Source organism: Lissotriton vulgaris, chromosome 1_1, assembly GCF_964263255.1.
Source record: "Lissotriton vulgaris chromosome 1_1, aLisVul1.2, whole genome shotgun sequence".
Taxonomy (NCBI): domain Eukaryota; kingdom Metazoa; phylum Chordata; class Amphibia; order Caudata; family Salamandridae; genus Lissotriton; species Lissotriton vulgaris.
This window is the reverse complement of record NC_141685.1, coordinates 1,078,952,444-1,078,980,418: the sequence shown is the minus strand read 5'-3', so window position 1 is coordinate 1,078,980,418 and position 27,975 is coordinate 1,078,952,444. Positions and strand designations below refer to the sequence as shown.

Sequence of the window (27,975 nt, the reverse complement as noted above, 5' to 3'; positions counted from 1 at the left end):
GTGGAACTGTAGATCCTCAAATTTGATATATTTCATACAATGCCCCTGTCTCCTGGGGTATATAGGAGAAACCTCCCGTATGATACAGACACGTCTGAATGAACACCGCTCAGCAATCAGAACTAAGAAACTCGCTGCCCCAATGGTTAAACATTTTTTGGAAAAAGGACATAGTGCCGAAGATTTTTCATGGCAAGTCTTGGAAAAAATTCACACCCCAGATTCTAATGGCGGATCAGCCATCAGAAAGAAAAGGGAGGTGTTTTGGATTTTTGTCTTCAACACCTTTCGCCAGGGAATGAACAGCGAAATACCATGGGAACACGCCATATGCTAAACCCATCTCTAGCCCCTTCTCTCTTTTTTTCCCCAATATAAGTCCTCCTCACCCTTCGCCAAAATTCACCCTACTAAATTTACCATGAATTCAGTTATCATGTATTATTCGTCCTGAACACCAGTTATTTCTGTCACTTATAACTTTATAGTCTTATAATTTAAACATTAAAGCGCAAATTTCCTGTAACTGAAGTTAAAAGCGCCAACTCCCCGCCGATCATCCCTAATATTAATTATTTACTCTACACATTTAGTCATTATTTCATTTAGACCTTCCAAGATATACAAATTGAATATTTTAGCGCTATTCCTTTGGAAGGGATAGTCTCCTTTCTATTCCAACTAATAGCGAATCCGTCCCCAATCCAAGCCATGTTCAATTTATAAAAAGATCCATCTATTCACAGGAATTTCCCGTATAAATATTAAAGATTGTAACCATCTCCCTGAATAACTTATTTCTCTTCAATATCACACGCTGATGATCTCTTAATATAATTTTTTCGTCCTCATACCATTTATTGTTTCATCTAATTTCTAAAGACACATAAAATGAATATTGTAGCAATACAATCTTAGAGGGGTCAACTGTTTCCACTAACAGTGAGTTCCTTCCACTTTTAAGGTACAGCCATTTATGATAAAGCTCACTCACTACGGAAGTGCCGGAATCATCTCCTAATAAAATTAGTCCGGTTTCTATCACGCTGCCAAAAGATCTACCTCTCCCGATCAGGCAGTACGATAGTCCGTCTTCCCTGTCAACTTTAAGTGTTCTAATAGGAAAGATAGTGCACACGTACACCCGGCTTTCATTGAGGAATAGTCCTCTTTCTATTGTGCCATTAGAGAGTCTGCTCTCTCCTTCTGTGCACCTGAAGCACACCTGAAATACATCGGCCCCTAGAAAGCACTATAAAAACGCGACTTTCTGAACACCCAGGCATTATCAACCCACACACGAGTACAGAAACCCCGCGTCCCGCCGCCGGAAATCGAGAGCCCTGTTAATTCAGATTGGGTAAGAGCATTCTGCAATTCAGAGCGTTAGTTTCACTCTTTGTTAACTATTTACTTATACTACTTGCCCCTTTCTATTTTTCAGACAGGGAGTTATTTTAATTTTCATCTTTACCAACTCCTTTTTAAAGTAAAGCACCACGGTAATTAATCCTCATTTTTCTGTACTGAATAGATATCACATCAGGTTTTTCCTTTCTTTCTCTCTCCCTTTACTTTTCCCCCCCTTTTTTTCCCTTCATGTTTTTCCTCCTCCTCCTTCTCTCTCTCCCCCCTTTTCCCCTTTTTTCCCTCCCCCCCCCCTTTCCCCCCCCTCATCTCTTTCCTCACCCATTTAAGCCTCCCTGCCCTGTTTCTTTTTTCTTCCCCCCCCCTTTCCCCCCCCCTTCTTTTGCGCCCCCCCACCTCCCCCTCATTCCCCCTCTCCCTCGCTTTTTCCCCCCTTCTTTGGCTTATTAGTTTCTCTAATCCTTCAAAAACAACTTATTCCCTTCTACATATAGGAGATTACCTCCAACATTATCCCCACATCAGGAGGATCATACTATTGCAAAACCAAGTCACTGAGCCCATCTTCAGCTCAAGTGACCTACTAGGTTCCGGTCGGCGGGATCAAACCATATTCTATTACCTATTAAGGTAATTAACCTTTTTGTTTTAAATGTAATAACACCTCCAATCCTTATGCACTTATATATAAAGAAAGGTCCATGATCGATTTAGATTCATGACCTGATTAAGACTAATACAATTGGTTTTGGCCCTGGCCAAAGCGAGATATAAAAATGTTTCCTCGTTTCCCCTTGACTGCAAGCAATTCTTAAACTTTAAACTTTATAACTTCTACCTGTTTCCAGGAAACGGAATACTAAAGAACTATGATTGAAAATTACCAACCAGCAAAGACTAAACTTAGGAGTCAATCCAGGACACCATGTAAACTAGGTATAAAACAGCATCTATAAACCCTTCACAACAAAGAAACCAAGCACTGTTTTTTAACTGATAGTTTCTTTATCCTTTATGATTCACAGTATTATCTACAAGAAATGGAACATTAACTCTCTTCCTACATTTAAGTCTCTATTATTGGACTACACAATCTAATTCCTACATCATGTAAGTGCTTTAGAACTATTAGACACATATTATCCTTTGAAGAAAAAGTTAAATCGGCATTTAGTAACTCGCCACTATAAATTCTCTTTAAAGCTCCAGTATCTTGACGGTTGAAAATACCAACTATAGAAATAAAGAAGATAAAGTATACGCTACGCATCCATACATCATCATCTTATGTAAGTGTATGCTGCAATCAGAATTACTCTACAAAAGTACCCAAACCGGTGGTATACACTCTTTTAAGCCGCCAGAGAATTGCATGGCCCTCTAAAGTAAATAATTAATACTTTGGCCTTGATCTACTAAGAGATCCTTGTATCTATTATGAATCTGCCATATGCCCCTTGATCACATAGTGGGTTAGTATTGCAAGGAAATGAAATCAAAAAAACATTGTCATACCAAAAACATCATGACTATCAAGAATAAGAAGGTTTACCTTGAGGCTACTGCTAAAATGTATATATTGTGTTCTTTTACAATTTTTCATTTATTGTATGTAATCTTCTTTTATGTTAAAATCATTTTTTAGAAACTTTCGTGGCTGCTCCAGAAGAAGGCGCTGGTTCGCCGAAACGCGCGTAGAGAAATATCTTGCCACACTTCCCCCTTCTTAACTTATATTGTATTCTTACATGTAATTTGAATTGTGTATGGTATTTAATTTTTTACTGTACTAATTATATTTATAACTTATGTTTATTAACTCTGAAATATGATATTGTAAGCGTTTTTGTGTTTACATATTAATAAACTGTGGAATTTTTTAACTAAAATCATTTTTGTAGCCTAGTTCCCTTCATAGTATCCTTCTACATTGATTTGTTCGTCCAGGTTGTCAAGATTGTTACATTGCATTTATCTCCTCGTAGAGTGACACCATTACCTACCGCATTGCTTTTGGATGAGGAATTTTCAGATGAAGATGAGGGCCCATATGGAGATGCACACAGTCAAGTCAAAAAACCAGGACTCGGACTCTGAAGATTATTACATGGAACAACAGCAATACCTTCTACAAAATAGACCTCAAGAACATTTACTAAAATCATTTTTGTAGCCTAGTTCCCTTCATAGTATCCTTCTAGAATCTACATTGATTTGTTCGTCCAGGTTGTCTAGATTGTTACATTGCATTTGCCTACTTTTTCCCTGGTCTAGAAACCTTATTTCCATGAACTCAGGGGGTCCTTGTTAAATATATGCTAATTTTTCCCACAGCTTGTCTGTGCAGGGCTATTTCTGTCTGATATTAAGTACTGTAATTGTTATTCATTTCCTTGCTCTACTTGCTAACTATAGTTTTGACATCACCAATTCTTAGAGTTCTCTACAAATTGGTCTAAACAAATATCATGGCCCTTCAAAAAACGTTTGGCTTCACCGACGAAGAATTCGAGCTGCTTGTTGGCACTTCGAGTTCCTTTACCAATACCTCAGGTGAATCAAATCGTTACACTAATGACACCCAGAAACTATTAGACCTTGAAAAGAAGCTCACATGTATTGAAGCCCACGGTGAATTCATGTTGGCATACCTACGTCTAGGTATTATCCCTTTGGGTCTCCGTATAAGAAATATACCCGGTCTCTTTGTTCACTACAAGGCATTCTTAGATAAATGGAGTAGAATTGCCAGTAGGTGTTCAAGAGACCTTATGATGCTAATCGTCGAAACCGCTAGATAGCTAGCAGCAGAAGTTAGGTCAGAAGTTGAAGAACTTGAGGATAAAATAAAAAAAATGGGCAACATAGAGGACGCTATGAAAAAGATTGCAGAATGCAATAAAGAGCTTGAATCATTCTCTAGTTATCTAGATAAAAGAAAGAATGATAAACTACTAAAAGATAAACGGTTTGCCACCATTGAAAACACCTATCGCTATCTAAAACCAGAATTCTACAAACAAAATCACTATACTGCAGAAAATAGGGATGAACAACAACGAGTAAATACTTTCTCACAAAGTTCTGACTCAGAAAATGAGAGTGAAGGGTATTATGAATCATTACCTAACTACAATCATCAGGCTCAAGGGAGAGGAACACGTAGACAACCTTTTTTAGGGAACAGAGGGATGGGACGGGGACGCCCATGGGTTCATTTCCAAGGGCAACCGAGAGGGAATTACAACCCCCAACACCATCATCAACAACAGGAAGAACCGCAATTTATACGCGAAACCAGAAACAGGCAGTACTGGAAGCAGGGAATGTGATTCCCATCTTTAATCTTTCAAAAACGGACCTAGACATCTCCAGTACCACACTACTATCTAAAGGTCTCTCCTTTGTCCCTCACTCTACCCCTAACCTCTTCGAACTTCATTGCGATATCATTTCCTTTTTTCGCAAAATCCGTCTAATGAAGTTCTTTGCATCAAATAGTCCAACTGACGAAGAAACTACCACTATAAAACCTCTAAGTCTTCCATCAACCTTCAGCCCCTCTCTAGAACAACTGGGACCAGAGGTAGCTACCTTTGAGTTGGTAGTTTTAAAAAAACTAGATCAGGCTCTGAGATTCATCCCCAAACCTATTTACAATATAGATAAAAAAGAACATGAAGCGTTACTAGCTATCTCCTCCAATAAAGATCTAACAATTAAAAGTTGTGATAAGGGAGGCGGTATCGTGCTTATTGACACCGCCCAATATGAATTGAATGTACTGAAAATGTTGGATGACAGAGTATTCTATACTCCGGTCCAAACGTATTCTCCGCTAAACTTATCTAAAAAAATAAAAACCTTGACAAAATCAGCACTAGGAGACGGATCCATCAGTCTTAAGGAATATGACTTTCTGAATCATAATCTAGGCAAAATTGCATGCTTATGTGGGCTTCCCAAAATTCATAAAAATCCTAACGATCCACCTTATCGTCCAATTGTTTCCACCATTGGTACCGCCACAGAACCATTGTCTAAATATATAGATAATTACCTGCGTCCGTATATACCAAAAATCAAATCCTATGTTCGGGACACGGGCGATATGATAAGAAAGACAGAAGGACTTACTTTTAACTCCAACCGAGACCTTTTAGTCACCATGGACGTGGAGTCCCTTTACAGCAATATCCCACTAGTCAAAGCCATGAAAACCACATCTTGGTTCATTGACTTACATACCATCCCTTGCTCTAAAAATTTTCTGTTGGCATACTTAGAGATTGTCTTAACCGACAACTTCTTTGAATTTGGATCCAATACCTACCGCCAGATCAAAGGCGTAAGTATGGGCGCTTCAGTAGCGCCTTCGATCGCAAATATATACATGGCGGCATTTGAGGAGAAATACATCTACAACGATGTGGCTCCTTTCTTTCAGTCTGTATCCCATTGGTCCAGATACATAGATGATATCTTTTTTGTCTGGACCAATGGGAGGGAGAGTCTAGAGGAGTTTATCTCCTGGATAAATGAAGCAGACACTAATCTTCGTTTCACGTCACATATAAATTGTAACAAAGTAGAATTTTTGGATATTGAAATACTGAATGACGCTGGCAACCTGATAGTTGACCTACATGTCAAGCCCACTGCGAGGAACACCCTTTTGCACTATAGCAGCTTCCATCCAAGATCACAAAAGGACAGCATTCCTTTCTCCCAATTTTTACGGGTCAGACGAAACTGTACCAATTTAGCTGACTTTGATCGTCAAGCTTCAATCATGAGAAGCAAATTCATTGAGAGAGGCTACCCCTATTGGTTAGTAAGACATTCTTATAAACGTGCCCGGTATTATGACCGGGATTGTTTACTTACATCTAAATCTGTGAAATCAAAAGAACAGGTTGTATGTACTACTAAACATTCTACAATCAATGCCAAAATTAAACAAATAATAAACTCCAACTGGCACATTTTAAATAGCAACTGTACCTCTGAGCAGAAATTAGCTAAACCCCTCTTCGCCTACAAAAGAAATAAAAACATAAAGGAATACATTGCCCACTCACGTTTTAAAAACGTGGAGATTGGGAGAAACCAGCTCAAAGGTCGATTGTATCAAACAACCCAATTAAAGGAACCTTTCCCTGCTCCTCCTGTTCCTCGTGTACAAATATTCTAAGAGGAGAGGAATTTACCCATAATGGACACAAAACAGTTGCCAAAGAAATGTGGAACCGTAGATCCTCAAATTTGATATATTTCATACAATGCCCCTGTCTCCTGGGGTATATAGGAGAAACCTCCCGTATGATACAGACACGTCTGAACGAACACCGCTCAGCAATCAGAACTAAGAAACTCGCTGCCCCAATGGTTAAACATTTTTTGGAAAAAGGACATAGTGCCGAAGATTTTTCATGGCGAGTCTTGGAAAAAATTCACACCCCAGATTCTAATGGCGGATCAGCCATCAGAAAGAAAAGGGAGGTGTTTTGGATTTTTGTCTTCAACACCTTTCGCCAGGGAATGAACAGCGAAATACCATGGGAACACGCCATATGCTAAACCCATCCCTAGCCCCTTCTCTCTTTTTTCCCCCAATATAAGTCCTCCTCACCCTTCGCCAAAATTCACCCTACTAAATTTACCATGAATTCAGTCATCATGTATTATTCGTCCTGAACACCAGTTATTTCTGTCACTTATAACTTTATAGTCTTATAATTTAAACATTAAAGCGCAAATTTCCTGTAACTGAAGTTAAAAGCGCCAACTCCCCGCCGATCATCCCTAATATTAATTATTTACTCTACACATTTAGGGCCCGATGTAGGTATCAAAATACCGGTCGGAAACGGTCGAAAATACCGATTTTCGGCCGTTTCCGACCGGTATTTGGATATTGATATGTAGGGGCATTTCAAAATACAGAATCGGTAATTTTACCGATTCTGTAAAATACCGAATCGGTAAAAATACCGAATCTGTATTTTGAAATGTAGGTAGCACTGAAATCAGTGCTACAGGGGTGTAAGAATTCATAATTTACCACCAACTAGAAGTTGGTGGTAAATAATGAAAACCCTCTAAAAAGCATTTTTTTTTGCTTTTTAAACGGTGCCTTGTTGCAGACATACATGCCCTTAGGGCATGTATGTCTGCAACATGTGCACCTATACATAATTGAGGGGTGCAACAGGGTGTCAAAGTGACACCCTGCCACCCTTCAATGTTTCCTTAAATTACCGAATCGGTAAATACCGATTCAGTAATTGGCATTCATTCCTATGGGCCTCCAGGCCCATAGGAATGAATGGCAATTACCGAATCGGTATTTACCGATTCGGTAATTACCGAATCATTCCGATTCGGTAAATAATTCGGTAAATATACCTACATCCCGATTGCCAGTTCTTAAATACCGAATCGGTATGATTCGGTATTTACGAATCGGTAATCTGGGATTACCTACATCGGGCCCTTAGTCATTATTTCATTTAGACCTTCCAAGATATACAAATTGAATATTTTAGCGCTATTCCTTTGGAAGGGATAGTCTCCTTTCTATTCCAACTAATAGCGAATCCGTCCCCAATCCAAGGCATGTTCAATTTATAAAAAGATCCATCTATTCACAGGAATTTCCCGTATAAATATTAAAGATTGTAACCATCTCCCTGAATAACTTATTTCTCTTCAATATCACACGCTGATGATCTCTAATATAATTTTTTCGTCCTCATACCATTTATTGTTTCATCTAATTTCTAAAGACACATAAAGTGAATATTGTAGCGATACAATCTTAGAGGGGTCAACTGTTTCCACTAACAGTGAGTTCCTTTCACTTTTAAGGTACAGCCATTTATGATAAAGCTCACTCACTACGGAAGTGCCGGAATCATCTCCTAATAAAATTAGTCCGGTTTCTATCACGCTGCCAAAAGATCTACCTCTCCCGATCAGGCAGTACGATAGTCCGTCTTCCCTGTCAACTTTAAGTGTTCTAATAGGAAAGATAGTGAACACGTACACCCGGCTTTCATTGAGGAATAGTCCTCTTTCTATTGTGCCATTAGAGAGTCTGCTCTCTCCTTCTGTGCACCTGAAGCACACCTGAAATACATCGGCCCCTAGAAAGCACTATAAAAACGCGACTTTCGGAACACCCAGGCATTATCAACCCACACACAAGTACAGACACCCCGCGTCCCGCCGCCGGAAATTGAGAGCCCTGTTAATTCAGATTGGGTAAGAGCATTCTGCAATTCAGAGCGTTAGTTTCACTCTTTGTTAACTATTTACTTATACTACTTGCCCCTTTCTATTTTTCAGACAGGGAGTTATTTTAATTTTCATCTTTACCAACTCCTTTTTGAAGTAAAGCACCAAGGTAATTAATCCTCATTTTTCTGTACTGAATAGATATCACATCAGGTTTTTCCTTTCTTTCTCTCTCCCTTTTCTTCCCCCCCCCCTTTTTCCCTTCATGTTTTCCCTCCTCCTCCTTCTCTCTCTCCCCTTTTTTTCCCCTTTCCCCCCCCTCATCTCTTTCCTCACCCATTTAAGCCTCCCTGCCCTGTTTCTTTTTTCTTTCCCCCCCCCCTTTTTCCCCCCCTTCTTTTGCGCCCCCCCCCGTTCCCCCTCTCCCTCGCTTTTCCCCCCCCTTCTTTGGCTTATTAGTTTCTCTAATCCTTCAAAAACAACTTATTCCCTTCTACATATAGGAGATTACCTCCAACATTATCCCCACATCAGGAGGATCATACTATTGCAAAACCAAGTCACTAAGCCCATCTTCAGCTCAAGTGACCTACTAGGTTCCGGTCGGCGGGATCAAACCATATTCTATTACCTATTAAGGTAATTCATTAACCTTTTTGTTTTAAATGTAATAACACCTCCAATCCTTATGCACTTATATATAAAGAAAGGTCCATGATCGATTTAGATTCATGACCTGATTAAGACTAATACAATTGGTTTTGGCCCTGACCAAAGCGAGATATAAAAATGTTTCCTCGTTTCCCCTTGACTGCAAGCAATTCTTAAACTTTAAACTTTATAACTTCTACCTGTTTCCAGGAAACGGAATACTAAAGAACTGTGATTGAAAATTACCAACCAGCAAAGACTAAACTTAGGAGTCAATCCAGGACACCATGTAAACTAGGTATAAAACAGCATCTATAAACCCTTCACAACAAAGAAACCAAGCACTGTTTTTTAACTGATAGTTTCTTTATCCTTTATGATTCACAGTATTATCTACAAGAAATGGATCATTAACTCTCTTCCTACATTTAAGTCTCTATTATTGGACTACACAATCTAATTCCTACATCATGTAAGTGCTTTAGAACTATTAGACACATATTATCCTTTGAAGAAAAAGTTAAATCGGCATTTAGTAACTCGCCACAATAAATTCTCTTTAAAGCTCCAGTATCTTGACGGTTGAAAATACCAACTATAGAAATAAAGAAGATAAAGTATACGCTACGCATCCATACATCATCATCTTATGTAAGTGTATGCTGCAATCAGAATTACTCTACAAAAGTACCCAAACCGGTGGTATACACTCTTTTAAGCCGCCAGAGAATTGCATGGCCCTCTAAAGTAAATAATTAATACTTTGGCCTTGATCTACTAAGATATCCTTGTATCTATTATGAATCTGCCATATGCCCCTTGATCACATAGTGGGTTAGTATTGCAAGGAAATGAAATCAAAAAAACATTGTCATACCAAAAACATCATGACTATCAAGAATAAGAAGGTTTACCTTGAGGCTACTGCTAAAATGTATATATTGTGTTCTTTTACAATTTTTCATTTATTGTATGTAATCTTGTTTTATGTTAAAATTATTTTTTAGAAACTTTCGTGGCTGCTCCAGAAGAAGGCGCTGGTTCGCCGAAATGCGCGTAGAGAAATATCTTGCCACACTTCCCCCTTCTTAACTTATATTGTATTCTTACATGTAATTTGAATTGTGTATGGTATTTAATTTTTTATTGTACTAATTATATTTATAACTTATGTTTATTAACTCTGAAATATGATATTGTAAGTGTTTTTGTGTTTACATTTTAATAAACTGTGGAATTTTTTAACTAAAATCATTTTTGTAGCCTAGTTCCCTTCTTAGTATCCTTCTACATTGATTTGTTCGTCCAGGTTGTCTAGATTGTTACATTGCATTTGCCTACTTTTTCCCTGGTCTAGAAACCTTATTTCCATGAACTCAGGGGGTCCTTGTTAAATATATGCAAATTTTTCCCACAGCTTGTCTGTGCAGGGCTATTTCTGTCTGATATTAAGTACTGTAATTGTTATTCATTTCCTTGCTCTACTTGCTAACTATAGTTTTGACATCACCCATTCTTAGAGTTCTCTACAAATTGGTCTAAACAAATATCATGGCCCTTCAAAAAACGTTTGGCTTCACCAACGAAGAATTCGAGCTGCTTGTTGGCACTTCGAGTTCCTTTACCAATACCTCAGGTGAATCAAATCGTTACACTAATGACACCCAGAAACTATTAGACCTTAAAAAGAAGCTCACACGTATTGAAGCCCACGGTGAGTTCATGTTGGCATACCTACGTCTAGGTATTATCCCTTTGGGTCTCCGTATAAGAAATATACCCGGTCTCTTTGTTCACTACAAGGCATTCTTAGATAAATGGAGTAGAATTGCCAGTAGGTGTTCAAGAGACCTTATGATGCTAATCCTTGAAACCGCTAAAGAGCTAGCAGCAGAAGTTAGGTCAGAAGTTGAAGAACTTGAGGATAAAATCAAAAAAATGGGCAACATAGAGGACGCTATGAAAAAGATTGCAGAATGCAATAAAGAGCTTGAATCATTCTCTAGTTATCTAGATAAAAGAAAGAATGATAAACTACTAAAAGGTAAACGGTTTGCCACCATTGAAAACATCTATCCCTATCTAAAACCAGAATTCTACAAACAAAATCACTATACTGCAGAAAATAGGGATGAACAACAACGAGTAAATACTTTCTCACAAAGTTCTGACTCAGAAAATGAGAGTGAAGGGTATTATGAATCATTACCTAACTACAATCAGGCTCAAGGGAGAGGAACACGTAGACAACCTTTTTTAGGGAACAGAGGGATGGGACGGGGACGCCCACGGGTTCATTTCCAAGGGCAACCAAGAGGGAATTACAACCCCCAACACCATCATCAACAACAGGAAGAACCGCAATTTATACGCGAAACCAGAAACAGGCAGTACTGGAAGCAGGGAATGTGATTCCCATCTTTAATCTTTCAAAAACGGACCTAGACATCTCCAGTACCACACTACTATCTAAAGGTCTCTCCTTTGTCCCTCACTCTACCCCTAACCTCTTCGAACTTCATTGCGATATCATTTCCTTTTTTCGCAAAATCCGTCTAATGAAGTTCTTTGCATCAAATAGTCCAACTGATGAAGAAACTACCACTATAAAACCTCTAAGTCTTCCATCAACCTTCAGCCCCTCTCTAGAACAACTGGGACCAGAGGTAGCTACCTTTGAGTTGGTAGTTTTAAAAAAACGAGATCAGGCTCTGAGATTCAACCCCAAACCTATTTACAATATAGATAAAAAAGAACATGAAGCGTTACTAGCTATCTCCTCCAATAAAGATCTAACAATTAAAAGTTGTGATAAGGGAGGCGGTATCGTGCTTATTGACACCGCCCAATATGAATTGAATGTACTGAAAATGTTGGATGACAGAGTATTCTATACTCCGGTCCAAACGTATTCTCCGCTAAACTTATCTAAAAAAATAAAAACCTTGACAAAATCAGCACTAGAAGACGGATCCATCAGTCTTAAGGAATATAACTTTCTGAATCATAATCTAGGCAAAATTGCATGCTTATATGGGCTTCCCAAAATTCATAAAAATTCTAACGATCCACCTTATCGTCCAATTGTTTCCACCATTGGTACCGCCACAGAACCATTGTCTGAATATATAGATAATTACCTGTGTCCGTATATACCAAAAATCAAAGCCTATGTTCGGGACACGGGCGATATGATAAGAAAGACAGAAGGACTTACTTTTAACTCCAACCGAGACCTTTTAGTCACCATGGACGTGGAGTCCCTTTACAGCAATATCCCACTAGTCAAAGCCATGAAAACCACATCTTCTCCAGTATTAGGGGTGTCTTTCATAGATTCACATGCCTGAATCATTCCCCGTCATCGGAGTGGGAGTCCCACGGTACATAAAAAAGCAATAATATGCTATAAATATATAGTAAATAACAATAAAAACAAACCAGGAAGTAAAGTAGCCAAAGCTACAATAGAAAAAACTTCCACACCTATGACTATCCTAGTCATTTTGTATAGTCCAAACTGCAGCCAATCAGGCGCCAGCACCCACCATAAGGTTCTCCCCAGAGGCTCAGGCTCTCAGATTTTCTACCGCGCGTCGTGTGAAGGGAGTCTCCCTGAGCTCTGCTCAGTTTTCTTCAATTTTCTTCATTTTTCTTAAGCTTTTTCTTTATATCTCACAGTTTTGTAATGTCTTATTTCACGAAGTCTATCTGCAGACCCTGCGTCGCTTGTGGAAAGCTGACACCTTATCCTGTGAACCCTCATGAAGAGTGTATGGACCAGCACTCTGCCTGTCTCTGACATGGTAGGAGAAGAAGGGGATGTCTTGTGCTTAGGCTATACCCCACTTCTGATGTGGGAGGATTTTTTTATTTGTGCTGCACCTTGATGGTTTGAAATGATGTTTTTCTCCTCTACTTCACCAGTTGAAGTACCATCGAGATTAAGGGGTCTCTGGCCTTCTTTGAGTCTGCCTCCCACATTTACGCCCACGAGATTTACTCTCAGGCGTCTAGACTCACTCTGCGCACTTTTCTGATGGAAAATGTGCCAGCTTGTCGACGATACGGTCGAAGTATTCTTGACGACAATCTCTGCCGTCACTGGTGCTCTGCATCAACAATGGCTCCTGAATTCCGTTGATGACAATGGGGACAGTGCCCTCTTGTGGACTGTTTGTAATTCGCACGGAATTGCGAAATTGACAAAGAGCCTCGTCGACGGGGTGATGCCTCGTCGACGGAGAGCGTCGGCAGTGAGGTGAGCCTCGCCGTCGAGAAGCCTCGTCGACGGTGAGATGAGCCACGTCGACGGTGAGCCACGTCGACGGTGAGCCATGTCGACGGTGAGCCTCGTCGACGGAGAGCCTCGTCGACGGTGAGCCATGCCGACGGAGAGCCTCGTCGACGGTGAGCCATGTCGACGGTGAGCCTCGTCGACGATGAGCCTCGTCGACGGTGAGCCTCGTCGACGGTGAGCCTCGTCGACGGAGAGCCTCGTCGACGGTGAGCCTCGTCGACGGTTGGCCCATCAACAGGTGGCCCGTCAACAGTATGGCCCATTGGCAGGTGGCCCATTGGCAGGTGGCCCATTGGCAGGTGGCCCATTAACAGTTGGCCCATTAACAGTTGGCCCATTCACAGTTGGCCCATTAACAGTTGGCCCATTCACAGTTGGCCCATTCACAGTTGGCCCATTAACAGTTGGCCCATCGACAGGTGGCCCATTTACAGGTGGCCCATCGATAGCTGGTCATCGACAGTTGGCCCATCGACAGTTGGCCCATTGACAGTTGGCCCATGGACAGTTGACCCATTGGGGCTCCTCAACAGTATCCTTTGTCAACAATATACTCCGTTGACAATCATCCTCGTGGAGTGTGAGCTTTGTCGAGCATTGGCATAGTCAAGGACTAGTTTTGTTGACGACAACACTGTGTAGATGGAGCGCTCGTCGACTGTGGCCAAGTCGAGGGTCGGCTCCATAGACGTTAGGCTTCAGCAGTTTTAGGTTGACACAAATGGCCTCGTTTTTTCGTGTTGGCCTCTTGGATGCTTAAACCCAGTGAATGGTTAGATTCGTCAATGGTTAATCTAGTTGGGTTGATGCACAGTGCTCTTTTAGCCTAATAATGAGCCATAAACTGTTTTCTGCTGCATCCACGTAATGGCGTGATGGCTCTTTACTCAACGCCATATTTCTTGGACTGGGTAAGAACTTAGCCAGACTCTCAGGTTTCCTTAGAACCAGCTAGGCTGCCATGTCCTATTTCCTTGGCGAAAAATTACACCTGAACTCCTATTACTTTACCCTCCGGCGGATGTTGGAGGATTAAACCGTCTCATGAAGGGAACGGTGGATCGTTTTCATCAAACCCTTGTCACATGGTCAGATTCAGACCGTTTTTTCCCTTTCATTTTACGATTTGGCAGAGGTCTTTACCTCTTCTTGAGCACAAGAGCTGCGCTAGTGTTTTCAGTCACGCCTCGAGCACAAATTTAAAACGCTAGACAATTCAACCCGCTTGTCTTGTCTCTCGACTTCAACCTGACCCATCTTTAGCTCGGGCGGCCCAGACACGTCCTCGCAACTCCGCTTCTCCTTTGACCTTCTTTTATCACGACCGGGAAGGTCGATACTTCATATTATAAGGTAGAAAAAGTTTTCCACAATGGCTGCAACCACAGTTCAGCAGGCAACCCTTTAGCTATTTTTAGCAGGTTCCACTACCAGAGATAGTCTAATATATTGGCACAGGTAGCCCGTATTTCCGAATACTCCTCAGCTGACGTTTCAAGGATTTTACAGAAAAATAGGAGTGCATCATCAACAATAGACCGTGCAGTGCACATTGCATCTCCAAGTTTTAGACAGCCCGTAGAGGCGGCAGTATTGCAGAGATAGGGTTGACAGAACTCTCGGTTCTTCGCTCTGAGGTTCACTCTAAGATAATGGTCGTACCGTTATAGAGATTCCTTCTTGGCCAACAGGTTGAGCACTCACTACCTGCGCCTTCATGTTTTTTCTCCAGTACAGAGAGCAACCCTTTCGTGGTGCCCGAGGGCAGTTCCACATCCTTTTTTCCAAGGAGTTCCACCCTGTATCATTTTTTCAACTGTATTATTCGACTCTAAATCGTATGCAGGAGGTACTTCTTCAAGATAACGAATTACCTTAGAACCCACCCATAGTCCATCCCAAGAGGGATGACGGTGGAATATCTCTTTTATTTCATATTGTCAACGACCCAGTTGTTTGCTGGGGGTTCTTATAGTTATGTCAAAAGGACACGCTCTAGAATTTGGAAAATTCCCTTTTGCTACACCTTCGAAGGGACCGCTTCCTCCTTATCTGCGCGAGTCGTTTGCACAGTTGTCTATATTGATACACACAGGGACCGTCGGAGTGGTTCTGAATCTACAACAGAGTTAGAGTTTACTCTCAGTTCCTCATCGCCAAGCAAGTCAAGAAGTAGCGCCAGGTATTAGATCTTTGCACAAACTATTCAAAAGGTTGTACCTCAAGGAGGTCTTGAAGTACTACTGCCAAAACGACTTGATAATTGCACTCGACCTTCAGGGTGTCGATGCTCATGTGCCAATTTTTTCAAAAGCACAGGAGGTAGCTATGTTTTTCAATAGCTTTAAAGCTTTTTCAATTAAGGGCCTACCTTTGGACCTTGGTCCGCTCCACGTGTTCTTATCTAGAGCCTGGCACCAGTGGCAGCCTATCTGCGTTCTGCAAAGCATACAGATTCATCTTTACTTAGACAAATATATAATCAGGGCTCACTCTTCTTAACAAGCAATCCAGCACACCCAGACTTGGCAGTCACTGTTTTTAAAGCTTGTTTTTTTTTTTTTTTCAACACATCATGACCAGTCTCAACTAGTCCTAGCTCTGATATGAACATTTCTCGGAGCAGCAATCAATACAAACCCAGCAAGGGTGTTTGTCTCACATAAACAACGGGCCTGCAGCTACCACTTGGTGTTTTCTTCTACGTACATTACGGTCCGTTTTCAGTAGATCCTCAAGGTCATTCCTGACCACGGCCTCCACCTGCATCCTGGTGGTTTTTCTTACTACAGATAGCACATGAGAAAGATGCTAGAGGAATTAGACAAGCAATGATTGCAAGTCTCCGGTTCGTTCGAAAATCTCATTACTAATCACTCCTCGGATGCAAGAGGTTTTCGTAGTTGGTGAATCCAAGACAGAAAGAAAGGGCCTGGCACATCAATCTGTGAGCGAAGTGCCATCTTCCGTGCCCTCAAATCTTTTCGCGCAGTACTTCAAGAAGCCACTGTATGGGTGCGCACAGACAATCAAATGCACTATGTCAACATACAGAGAGGGACAAGATCAATTCTGTTGCCTCAGGAAGCCCTTGATTTTGGGCAGGGGCAATACGACACATACTCAATCTTCAGACGGTTCATGTTCCGGGTACAGGGACATTCTGACAGACACTATCAGCAGGACGACAGTTTCCACTCTCGACTGGAAGCTTATTCAACGGACGGTGGTTTCAATCTTTTGGCAGTGGGGTCATCCAGATTTGGACCTCTTTTTTGCGACCAAGAAGAACAGCAAATGCCGGTTCTTTGCAAGTTGGCATCCCCACAATGACTTTCAGGGGAATGCGTTTCCGATCAAATGGTCTCAATTATCTGCTTGCGTTTTTTCACCGATACCGTTGGTTCCCAAGGTCCTGCAGAAGATGAGGAAGGAGCAGTGTCAGCTGATTCTCATGACCTTCAGATGATTTCGCCACTACTAGCTCACCGAGCTTCTTTTTTCCTGTCGGAGTGCGAACAAATTCTGTTGCGTCCAATTCCGGACCTACTCTTCATCCAGGGCGGTCAGGTTTACCACCCAGATCCGACTTCTGAGGTTAGCAACCTGGCGCCTGAGTACCTTGAGTTCGCCCATCTAGACAATCCTGCGGATTGCAAAGAAGTATTAACCAAGGCAAGAGCACAGTCTCACATGGAAATGTTTTTTATATCTGGAGTCGTTCGGCTGGACTTCATCCTTTTTTCTGTTAAAACAGAGCAAATCTTTCCAGTTTTTTCGTACAGCTGGCATGTTAGAAATTGTCTCATGCAATCCTAAGGGTTTTTCTGGCAGCAGTTTCCAGATACCGACAGAATGGGACCAGTTCTCTTTACTCTTCAAGAACTATACAACAATTCTTCAAGGAATTTTCAGAATGTTTCCCTCTGGTAGGTCGTCCGCCTCCATCGTGGCATCTCAATGTGGTATTAGCACAACTCATGTGCCCTCCTTTGGACCTTCCACAGAACTGATCTGTAATTCCTTATGTGGAAGGGGTCAATTTTATGGGCTTTGACTTCCTCTAGAAGAGTCAGCTATATCCAGGTTCGCAGGGGTCATCAGCCTTTTCTTAAAGTTTCACAAATGACTCAGTGGTACTTGGCACTAATCCAAGATTCATACCTTAAGTGCCTCCGAATTTCCACCAGTACGAGCCTGTCAATTTAAAGACATTCTTTCCTCCACCACTATCCAAAGAGGACATTGCTTACATTAGATGTTAGGAGATGTTTAAAGTTCTATTTGCAGAGGACAGTTCCGTTACACAGACCCGTTCAACTGTTTATCACCTATGGTGCAATTCGTAAGGTCAAGCAGTATCTAAGCAAACAATTGCAATATGGATCTCTGCTGTGATCACTTTTTGCCATGCACAAGCAGAAGGACCTTGGCAAGCAGCCCCTAGAGTGCACTCTACGAGGGCAGGGTCTTTCTCAACTGCTTTGTTCGCTGGAGTCCCTCTCCAGCACATCAGCAGTGCGGCAACCTGAGCTAGCAGGCATACTTTCACCAAACACTACTGTTTGGATGCAGCCAGCGAGACCGATGCTTCAGTGGGTCAAGCAGTTCTTCGTAGCCTTTTCGACTAAGGTGAGCCTCTGTTTCCCACCTCCTTTTGCTGCTGTCAGACGCTTTTTATGCTGTTTCATTGTGCACATGCTTCATAATTGCATTTTATCATGCTTTGGGCTATGTTACTATATATATATATATATATATTTCGTGATTATGTGCATCACAGGTTTGCAAGCTTGGCTACTAATAGCGTCTGACTAGCAAGGATATGTACTGCTATCTACTCTGATTCAGGCATGTGAATCTATGAAAGACACCCCTAATACTGGAGAAGAACAATAGTTACTTACCTGTAATCTGTGGTTCTCCAGTATTGGTGTCTTTCATAGATTCACATGCAACCCGCCCACCTCCCCTCAGAGGCTTTTAGGCTATATTGGTTTACCTTTACTCCTTGCGAGAAAATCTGAGAGCCTGAGCCTCTGGGGAGAACCTTATGGTGGGTGCTGGCGCCTGATTGGCTGTAGTTTGGACTATACAAAATGACTAGGATAGTCATAGGTGTAGAAGTTTTTTCTATTGTAGCTTTGGCTACTTTACTTCCTGGTTTGTTTTTATTGTTATTTACTATATATTTATAGCATATTATTGCTTTTTTATGTACCGTGGGACTCCCACTCCGACGACGGGGAATGATTCAGGCATGTGAATCTATGAAAGACACCAATACTGGAGAACCACAGATTACAGGTAAGTAACTATTGTTCTTGGTTCATTGACTTACATAACATCCCTTGCTCTAAAAAATTTCTGTTGGCATGCTTAGAGATTGTCTTAACCGACAACTTCTTTGAATTTGGATCCAATACCTACCGCCAGATCAAAGGCGTAAGTATGGGCGCTTCAGTAGCGCCTTCGATCGCAAATATATACATGGCGGCATTTGAGGAGAAATACATCTACAACAATGTGGCTCCTTTCTTTCAGTCTGTATCCCATTGGTCCAGATACATAGATGATATCTTTTTTGTCTGGACCAATGGGAGGGAGAGTCTGGAGGAGTTTATCTCCTGGATAAATGAAGCAGACACTAATCTTCGTTTCACGTCACATATAAGTTGTAACAAAGTAGAATTTTTGGATATTGAAATACTGAATGACGCTGGGAACCTGATAGTTGACCTACATGTCAAGCCCACTGCGAGGAACACGCTTTTGCACTATAGCAGCTTCCATCCAAGATCACAAAAGGACAGCATTCCTTTCTCCCAATTTTTACGGGTCAGACGAAACTGTACCAATTTAGCTGACTTTGATCGTCAAGCTTCAATCATGAGAAGCAAATTCATTGAGAGAGGCTACACCCATTGGTTAGTAAGACATTCTTATAAACGTGCCCGGTATTATGAACGGGATTGTTTACTTACATCTAAATCTGTGAAATCAAAAGAACAGGTTGTATGTACTACTAAACATTCTACAATCGATGCCAAAATTAAACAAATAATAAACTCCAACTGGCACATTTTAAATAGCAACTGTACCTCTGAACAGAAATTAGCTAAACCCCTCTTCGCCTACAAAAGAAATAAAAACATAAAGGAATACATTGTCCACTCACGTTTTAAAAACGTGGAGATTGGGAGAAACCAGACTCAAAGGTCGATTGTATCAAACAACCCAATTAAAGGAACCTTTCCCTGCTCCTCCTGTTCCTCATGTACAAATATTCTAAGAGGAGAGGAATTTACCCATAATGGACACAAAACAGTTGCCAAAGAAATGTGGAACTGTAGATCCTCAAATTTGATATATTTCATACAATGCCCCTGTCTCCTGGGGTATATAGGAGAAACCTCCCGTATGATACAGACATGTCTGAACGAACACCGCTCAGCAATCAGAACTAAGAAACTCGCTGCCCCAATGGTTAAACATTTTTTGGAAAAGGGACATAGTGCCGAAGATTTTTCATGGCGAGTCTTGGAAAAAATTCACACCCCAGATTCTAATGGCGGATCAGCCATCAGAAAGAAAAGGGAGGTGTTTTGGATTTTTGTCTTCAACACCTTTCGCCAGGGAATGAACAGCGAAATACCATGGGAACACGCCATATGCTAAACCCATCTCTAGCCCCTTCTCTCTTTTTTTCCCCAATATAAGTCCTCCTCACCCTTCGCCAAAATTCACCCTACTAAATTTACCATGAATTCAGTTATCATGTATTATTCGTCCTGAACACCAGTTATTTCTGTCACTTATAACTTTATAGTCTTATAATTTAAACATTAAAGCGCAAATTTCCTGTAACTGAAGTTAAAAGCGCCAACTCCCCGCCGATCATCCCTAATATTAATTATTTACTCTACACATTTAGTCATTATTTCATTTAGACCTTCCAAGATATACAAATTGAATATTTTAGCGCTATTCCTTTGGAAGGGATAGTCTCCTTTCTATTCCAACTAATAGCGAATCCGTCCCCAATCCAAGGCATGTTCAATTTATAAAAAGATCCATCTATTCACAGGAATTTCCCGTATAAATATTAAAGATTGTAACCATCTCCCTGAATAACTTATTTCTCTTCAATATCACACGCTGATGATCTCTAATATAATTTTTTCGTCCTCATACCATTTATTGTTTCATCTAATTTCTAAAGACACATAAAGTGATATTGTAGCGATACAATCTTAGAGGGGTCAACTGTTTCCACTAACAGTGAGTTCCTTTCACTTTTAAGGTACAGCCATTTATGATAAAGCTCACTCACTACGGAAGTGCCGGAATCATCTCCTAATAAAATTAGTCCGGTTTCTATCACGCTGTCAAAAGATCTACCTCTCCCGATCAGGCAGTACGATAGTCCGTCTTCCCTGTCAACTTTAAGTGTTCTAATAGGAAAGATAGTGAACACCTACACCCGGCTTTCATTGAGGAATAGTCCTCTTTCTATTGTGCCATTAGAGAGTCTGCTCTCTCCTTCTGTGCACCTGAAGCACACCTGAAATACATCGGCCCCTAGAAAGCACTATAAAAACGCGACTTTCGGAACACCCAGGCATTATCAACCCACACACGAGTACAGAAACCCCGCGTCCCGCCGCCGGAAATCGAGAGCCCTGTTAATTCAGATTGGGTAAGAGCATTCTGCAATTCAGAGCGTTAGTTTCACTCTTTGTTAACTATTTACTTATACTACTTGCCCCTTTCTATTTTTCAGACAGGGAGTTATTTTAATTTTCATCTTTACCAACTCCTTTTTGAAGTAAAGCACCAAGGTAATTAATCCTCATTTTTCTGTACTGAATAGATATCACATCAGGTTTTTCCTTTCTTTCTCTCTCCCTTTTCTTTCCCCCCCCTTTTTTTCCCTTCATGTTTTCCCTCCTCCTCCTTCTCTCTCTCCCCCCCTTTTCCCCTTTTTTTCCCCTTTTCCCCCCCTTTCCCCCCCCCTCATCTCTTTCCTCACCCATTTAAGCCTCCCTGCCCTGTTTCTTTTTTCTTTCCCCCCCCTTTTTTCCCCCCCTTCTTTTGCGCACCTCCCCCCCGTGCCCCCTCTCCCTCGCTTTTTTCCCCCCTTCTTTGGCTTATTAGTTTCTCTAATCCTTCAAAAACAACTTATTCCCTTCTACATATAGGAGATTACCTCCAACATTATCCCCACATCAGGAGGATCATACTATTGCAAAACCAAGTCACTAAGCCCATCTTCAGCTCAAGTGACCTACTAGGTTCCGGTCGGCGGGTTCAAACCATATTCTATTACCTATTAAGGTAATTCATTAACCATTTTGTTTTAAATGTAATAACACCTCCAATCCTTATGCACTTATATATAAAGAAAGGTCCATGATCGATTTAGATTCATGACCTGATTAAGACTAATACAGTTGGTTTTGGCGCTGACCAAAGCGAGATATAAAAATGTTTCCTCGTTTCGCCTTGACTGCAAGCAATTCTTAAACTTTAAACTTTATAACTTCTACCTGTTTCCAGGAAACGGAATACTAAAGAACTGTGATTGAAAATTACCAACCAGCAAAGACTAAACTTAGTAGTCAATCCAGGGCACCATGTAAACTAGGTATAAAACAGCATCTATAAACCCTTCACAACAAAGAAACCAAGCACTGTTTTTTAACTGATAGTTTCTTTATCCTTTATGATTCACAGTATTATCTACAAGAAATGGAACATTAACTCTCTTCCTACATTTAAGTCTCTATTATTGGACTACACAATCTAATTCCTACATCATGTAAGTGCTTTAGAACTATTAGACACATATTATCCTTTGAAGAAAAAGTTAAATCGGCATTTAGTAACTCGCCACTATAAATTCTCTTTAAAGCTCCAGTATCTTGACGGTTGAAAATACCAACTATAGAAATAAAGAAGATAAAGTATACGCTACGCATCCATACATCATCATCTTATGTAAGTGTATGCTGCAATCAGAATTACTCTACAAAAGTACCCAAACCGGTGGTATACACTCTTTTAAGCCGCCAGAGAATTGCATGGCCCTCTAAAGTAAATAATTAATACTTTGGCCTTGATCTACTAAGAGATCCTTGTATCTATTATGAATCTGCCATATGCCCCTTGATCACATAGTGGGTTAGTATTGCAAGGAAATGAAATCAAAAAAACATTGTCATACCAAAAACATCATGACTATCAAGAATAAGAAGGTTTACCTTGAGGCTACTGCTAAAATGTATATATTGTGTTCTTTTACAATTTTTCATTTATTGTATGTAATCTTCTTTTATGTTAAAATTATTTTTTAGAAACTTTTGTGGCTGCTCCAGAAGAAGGCGCTGGTTCGCCGAAACGCGCGTAGAGAAATATCTTGCCACACTTCCCCCTTCTTAACTTCCACACTTCCCCCTTCTTAACTTATATTGTATTCTTACATGTAATTTGAATTGTGTATGGTATTTAATTTTTTATTGTACTAATTATATTTATAACTTATGTTTATTATCTCTGAAATATGATATTGTAAGTGTTTTTGTGTTTACATTTTAATAAACTGTGGAATTTTTTAACTAAAATCATTTTTGTAGCCTAGTTCCCTTCATAGTATCCTTCTACATTGATTTGTTCGTCCAGGTTGTCTAGATTGTTACATTGCATTTATCTCCTCGTAGAGTGACACCATTACCTACCGCATTGCTTTTGGATGAGGAATTTTCAGATGAAGATGAGGGCCCATATGGAGATGCACACAGTCAAGTCAAAAAACCAGGACTCAGACTCTGAAGATTATTACATGGAACAACAGCAATACCTTCTACAAAATAGACCTCAAGAACATTTACAACAGGGTATGGTGGCCATGCCGTCTTCACTTATTAGCGATTTGCAAGTCATGTTGTTAGATTATAAGAGGAGATTTCCATCACAATCCTCTGAACAACAATCAATGCAAGCGCCTCCTCCGCCACCTCCATCCCATTCTTCTGTCACAGCAGCTCCTCAACTAACTCAACCTCCGGAGCCAGAACCAATAGAAAGTCGCCAGAATGTCGTCACTGTGCATGATGATGATTCATCAGATGATGACCAGAATGTAGAACAGGTCCCGAATCCAGATAGAGATGTCATTCCGGATTCTGCTTCGCCATCACCAGATCCTATAGATTCTCCTCCAGCAGACATCGAAGGTTTCCATAATCTGATGGAAAGGGCTTACAAAGGGTTTGGTCTTCCCTTTCCAACTGTACAATCGGAATGCTTTCTTTATGATTTTAAGGAGCCTTGCAGAAAATCTTTCTGATCCATCCCGATTGTGGAACATGTATGGAGTGAGGGGATAAAGGTGATGTAGTCTTCAGCTACCGTCATCCCTGTTCTTCCGCGACTGGAGAAGAAATACAAGGCTTCAGAAGATGGTACCGCTTGCCTGGTTGGTCAACCAAAACCGGACTCTGTCATCTCTCAGGTGGCTCAATGGCAGTCAAAAAATCCATTGGCGCCCCTTACCACACCACTGGATAAGGAGGGTAGGCTTCTAGATAATGTGGGAAAGAGGTTTTCCTCTATGTTCAGTCTCCTTGTTAGGGCTGGCAATGCACTTGCAATTTTGGGACGATATGATTGCCAAATGTGGTGCGACTTATCTCCATTTCTGGACCAGCTGCCAGATGATTCCAGGGCTGAGGCAAAGAAGATCCTGGAGGAAGGAGAGCGAACTTCAGAAATAATCGATTGCGCGATGGACATCGCCACCACTGCTTTCCGCGCCTTAGCAGGTTCTGCAGTTCTGAGACAACAAGGTTGGGCACCTGGTTTCGCCCGGAGGTTCAAAATAAAATCTTAAATTTGCCATTTGATGGGGAAATGCTTTTTGGAAAGCATGTGGACGACGCACTGCAGGATATTGAGACAGCAAGGTCCCTTGGGACTTTGCAATACTGCAAAGTACCTTTCTGTGGTGCAAGAGGGAAAGGTTTTTCTACATACAGAGGAGGATACCAACAGCAGCGCTACTCCTCCTATTCGCAGTCTTCACAGTCGTACAAGCCCCCGTACTTTCAACGCCAAGGCCAATCGGCGTCTTTCTCGTGGCAGCCTTCAAGAGGACAACAGGGTGTCAGGGGAGAGATTCCTCTAAATGCCCATAGCGGCTTCCCGACTCTGTCCCTTCACCCCCTGTAACATCAGTGGGGGGCAGGATATCACAAAGCCTTTGCAGCTGGGAGATCATAACATCAGATCGGTGGGTCCTTAATATCATCCGGTTTGGCCACACGCTAGAGTTTCAACACCTTCCACCTTCCAGAGCCCCTCGCGCCACCAAATCAAAACATCTACATCTTCTACGCCTCGAAGCTCATCAACTGCTCATCAAAGGAGTGATAGAACTGGTACCTCTATCCCAACAAGGCAAAGGGTTCTTCTATTCCTGGTTTTTCCTGGTTCGCAAGACAGAAGAAAAATGGCGCCCAATCTTAGACCTAAGGGAGCTCAACACCTATCTCATAAAGCTCTCGTTTCGGATGGTATCCCTTTAGTACATTTTGCGTCTTCTGAATCCTGGAGATTACATGGCAACTCTGGATCTCGAGGACGCATACTTCCATGTTCCTATCCACCCAGCCCACAGGAGATTTCTACGCTTCACAGTAGCCAAGAGCCACTTTGAATTCAAGGTCCTACCTTTCGGACTCAGATCCGCACCGCGGATATTCACGAAAGTATTTGCCCCAGTAGCAGCGTTTCTCAGAAAACAGTCACTGCAGGTTTTTCCCTACCTAGACGATTGGTTGATAAAAGCTCCATCTTCTCAGGCAACTATAAGTGCAGTCGAAAGTTGCATTCCCCTTTTCAATCATCTGGGCCTTCAACTCAACCAAGACAAGTCAGTCCTTCTCCCTTCCAGGTCGGCCAAGTTTCTGGGGCCATTCTGGATACAACTTGTTGAAAAGCTTTCCCATCAGAAGAAAGATAGAAAAGGCTGATTTCTTCCACACGTCAATTGCAAAAAAGACAGTCTCTGTCTGTCCGCCTATACAAATCTCTCCTAGGATCAATTTCATCTTGCATTCCCTTAATTCCGCATTGCCGACTTTGTATGCGCCCATTACAACTGGACATGCAATGGCGCCAGGCGGAAGGTTCGTTCGACGACAAGATAATCGGTTCTCCTCTTATGAAAGAGGCGGTCAACTGGTGGACGATCAAAAACAATACCTCTAAAGGTCTCACTTTCATGGTGGCTCCAGCTCCTTTGATACTGACCACGGACGCCTCTCTAGAAGGCTGGGGGGCGATCTTGCAAGACCTTCAAGTAAGTGATCACTGGAAATCCGAACAACGCATTCTCCACATCAACCTTCTGGAACTCAAGGCGATTCATCTGGCTTTACAGGCTTTCCTCCCGAGGATTCAGAACTCCACCATCCTGGTCCGTACAGACAACACAACGGCAATGCACTATGTGAACAAACAAGGTGGAACGAGGTCTCAACTTCTTTCCAAGGAGGCCCAGGAGATTTGGGAATGGGTAATTCGTCACCATATCACTCTTTTGGCGGAACATCTTCCAGTTACCCTCAACAAGACAGCAGATACTTTGAGTCATCTGAAGTCAGTCTGTCACGAGTGGAAACTAGACCAGGGCACTCTTGACAGAATTTTCAATCATTGGGCACTCCGTCCATAGACCTGTTCGCCACCCCAGAAAACAAGAAATGCTGCTTTTACGCAAGCAGGGAACACCATCCAGAGTCGTTGGGGAATGCTCTTTCGATGGCCTGGTCAACGCATTTGTTTACGCCTTTCCTCCAATTACCCTGATTCCATGATTACGCCGGAAGCTCAAAATGGAACCCTGCACAATGATTCTAATAGCACCGGCGTGGCCCTGCCAGTTCTGGTTCACAGAGCTTCTCCTGCTCTCTCAAGATCAGCCTATTCACCGGCGGCCCATTCCTTCTCTATTGACGATGTCCCAGGGCCAAGTGGTACATCCGGATCCGAGCTCACTTCAATTGATAGCGTGGCTCCTGAACACCGAGAGTTTCAGAATTTAGATATTCCTCAGAAATGTAAAGAGGTTTTAGCTCAAGCCTGTGCACACAGTACGAATAAAACCTATCGTTCAAAATGAAAACGTTTCTGTTTATGGTCCCAATGAGAAAACATTCATCCTTTCTCTTCTGCTCCTCATCAGATCTTGCCCTACATTCTGTCTCTGGCCAGATCAGGTCTCTCCCATTCTTCTATCAAGGTACACCTGGCGGCTATATCTAGATTCAGACGGACAGCCTCTGGCCCTTCCTTCTGGTCTGCAAGTATTATCAAGCAATTTCTGAAAGGGCTCTTTAGGGTTTTCCCTCCAGTTCGACCTCCGCCTCCCATGTGGCAACTCAATTTGGTTCTTGCTCAACTCATGAGACCTCCGTTTGAGCCTATTCATAGAGCGGATATTAAGTTTCTGTCATGGAAAGTGGCTCTCCTCGCTTTAACATCAGCCAGGAGTGTTGGAGAACTTCAAGCTCTCACGATTCAGGACCCTTTTTTACAGTTTAAAAAGGACACTCTGATTCTAAGAACAAACCCGAAGTTCATTCCAAAGGTTCCTTCGGATTTTCATTTGAATGAACCGGTCATTCTAAAATCTTTTTTCCCTCGACCTACGACACAAGCGGAAAGGTCTCTTCACTTCTTAGATGTCCAGAGATGTTTAAAATTCTATCTTCAACGCACCAAGGATTTCAGGATATCTACCCAACTATTTGTTGCTTTTAGTGCTCCTCGAAAAGGATTTCCCCTTTCAAAGCAAGGGATTGTACGTTGGATTGCCAGCGCGATTCACTACTGTCACCAAGCGGCGGGTAAGCCGCTGGAAAGATGTGTTTGAGCTCACTCCACAAGATCAGTCTTATCGTCTCCTGCTCTTTTCGCTGGAGTTCCTATCAAAGACATTTATAGGGCAGCTACATGGAGCAGTGCCTATACTTTCACAAAGCACTAGTGCTTGGACTCTTCTACATGGAGTGAGGCGGCAGTGGGACAGGCAGTCCTGAGGAACCTCTTCCAGTAAGCGATGAGCTTTCCCTTCTATCCCTCCTTCCTGTTTTTGCAAATTTTGTATCTGATAATGTTTACCGACTAATATTTCAATCTCTGTTTATTTCTTTTAAAAATATGGATACAGAGTTATTTCAGTATTTATGTCACAACATGTGCTTTGTTGCTAACTGCTAGCTACTCTGATACAAGGTATGGGAATCTATGAAAGTTCCAATACTGGAGTAAGAAAACAAGTTACTTACCTGTAACTTTGGTTCTCCAGTATTGGTAACTTTCATAGATTCCCATGCGCCCACCCTCCTCTCCTG

At 41.6% G+C, this 27,975-nt stretch overlaps 1 protein-coding gene across 1 annotated transcript in view; it reads left to right on the top strand.

Moving 5' to 3' along the window:
* DMC1 (DNA meiotic recombinase 1) overlaps positions 1-27,975 on the top strand; it is a 1,170,937-nt gene that overhangs the window by 657,116 nt on the left and 485,846 nt on the right. The window lies entirely within an intron of this gene.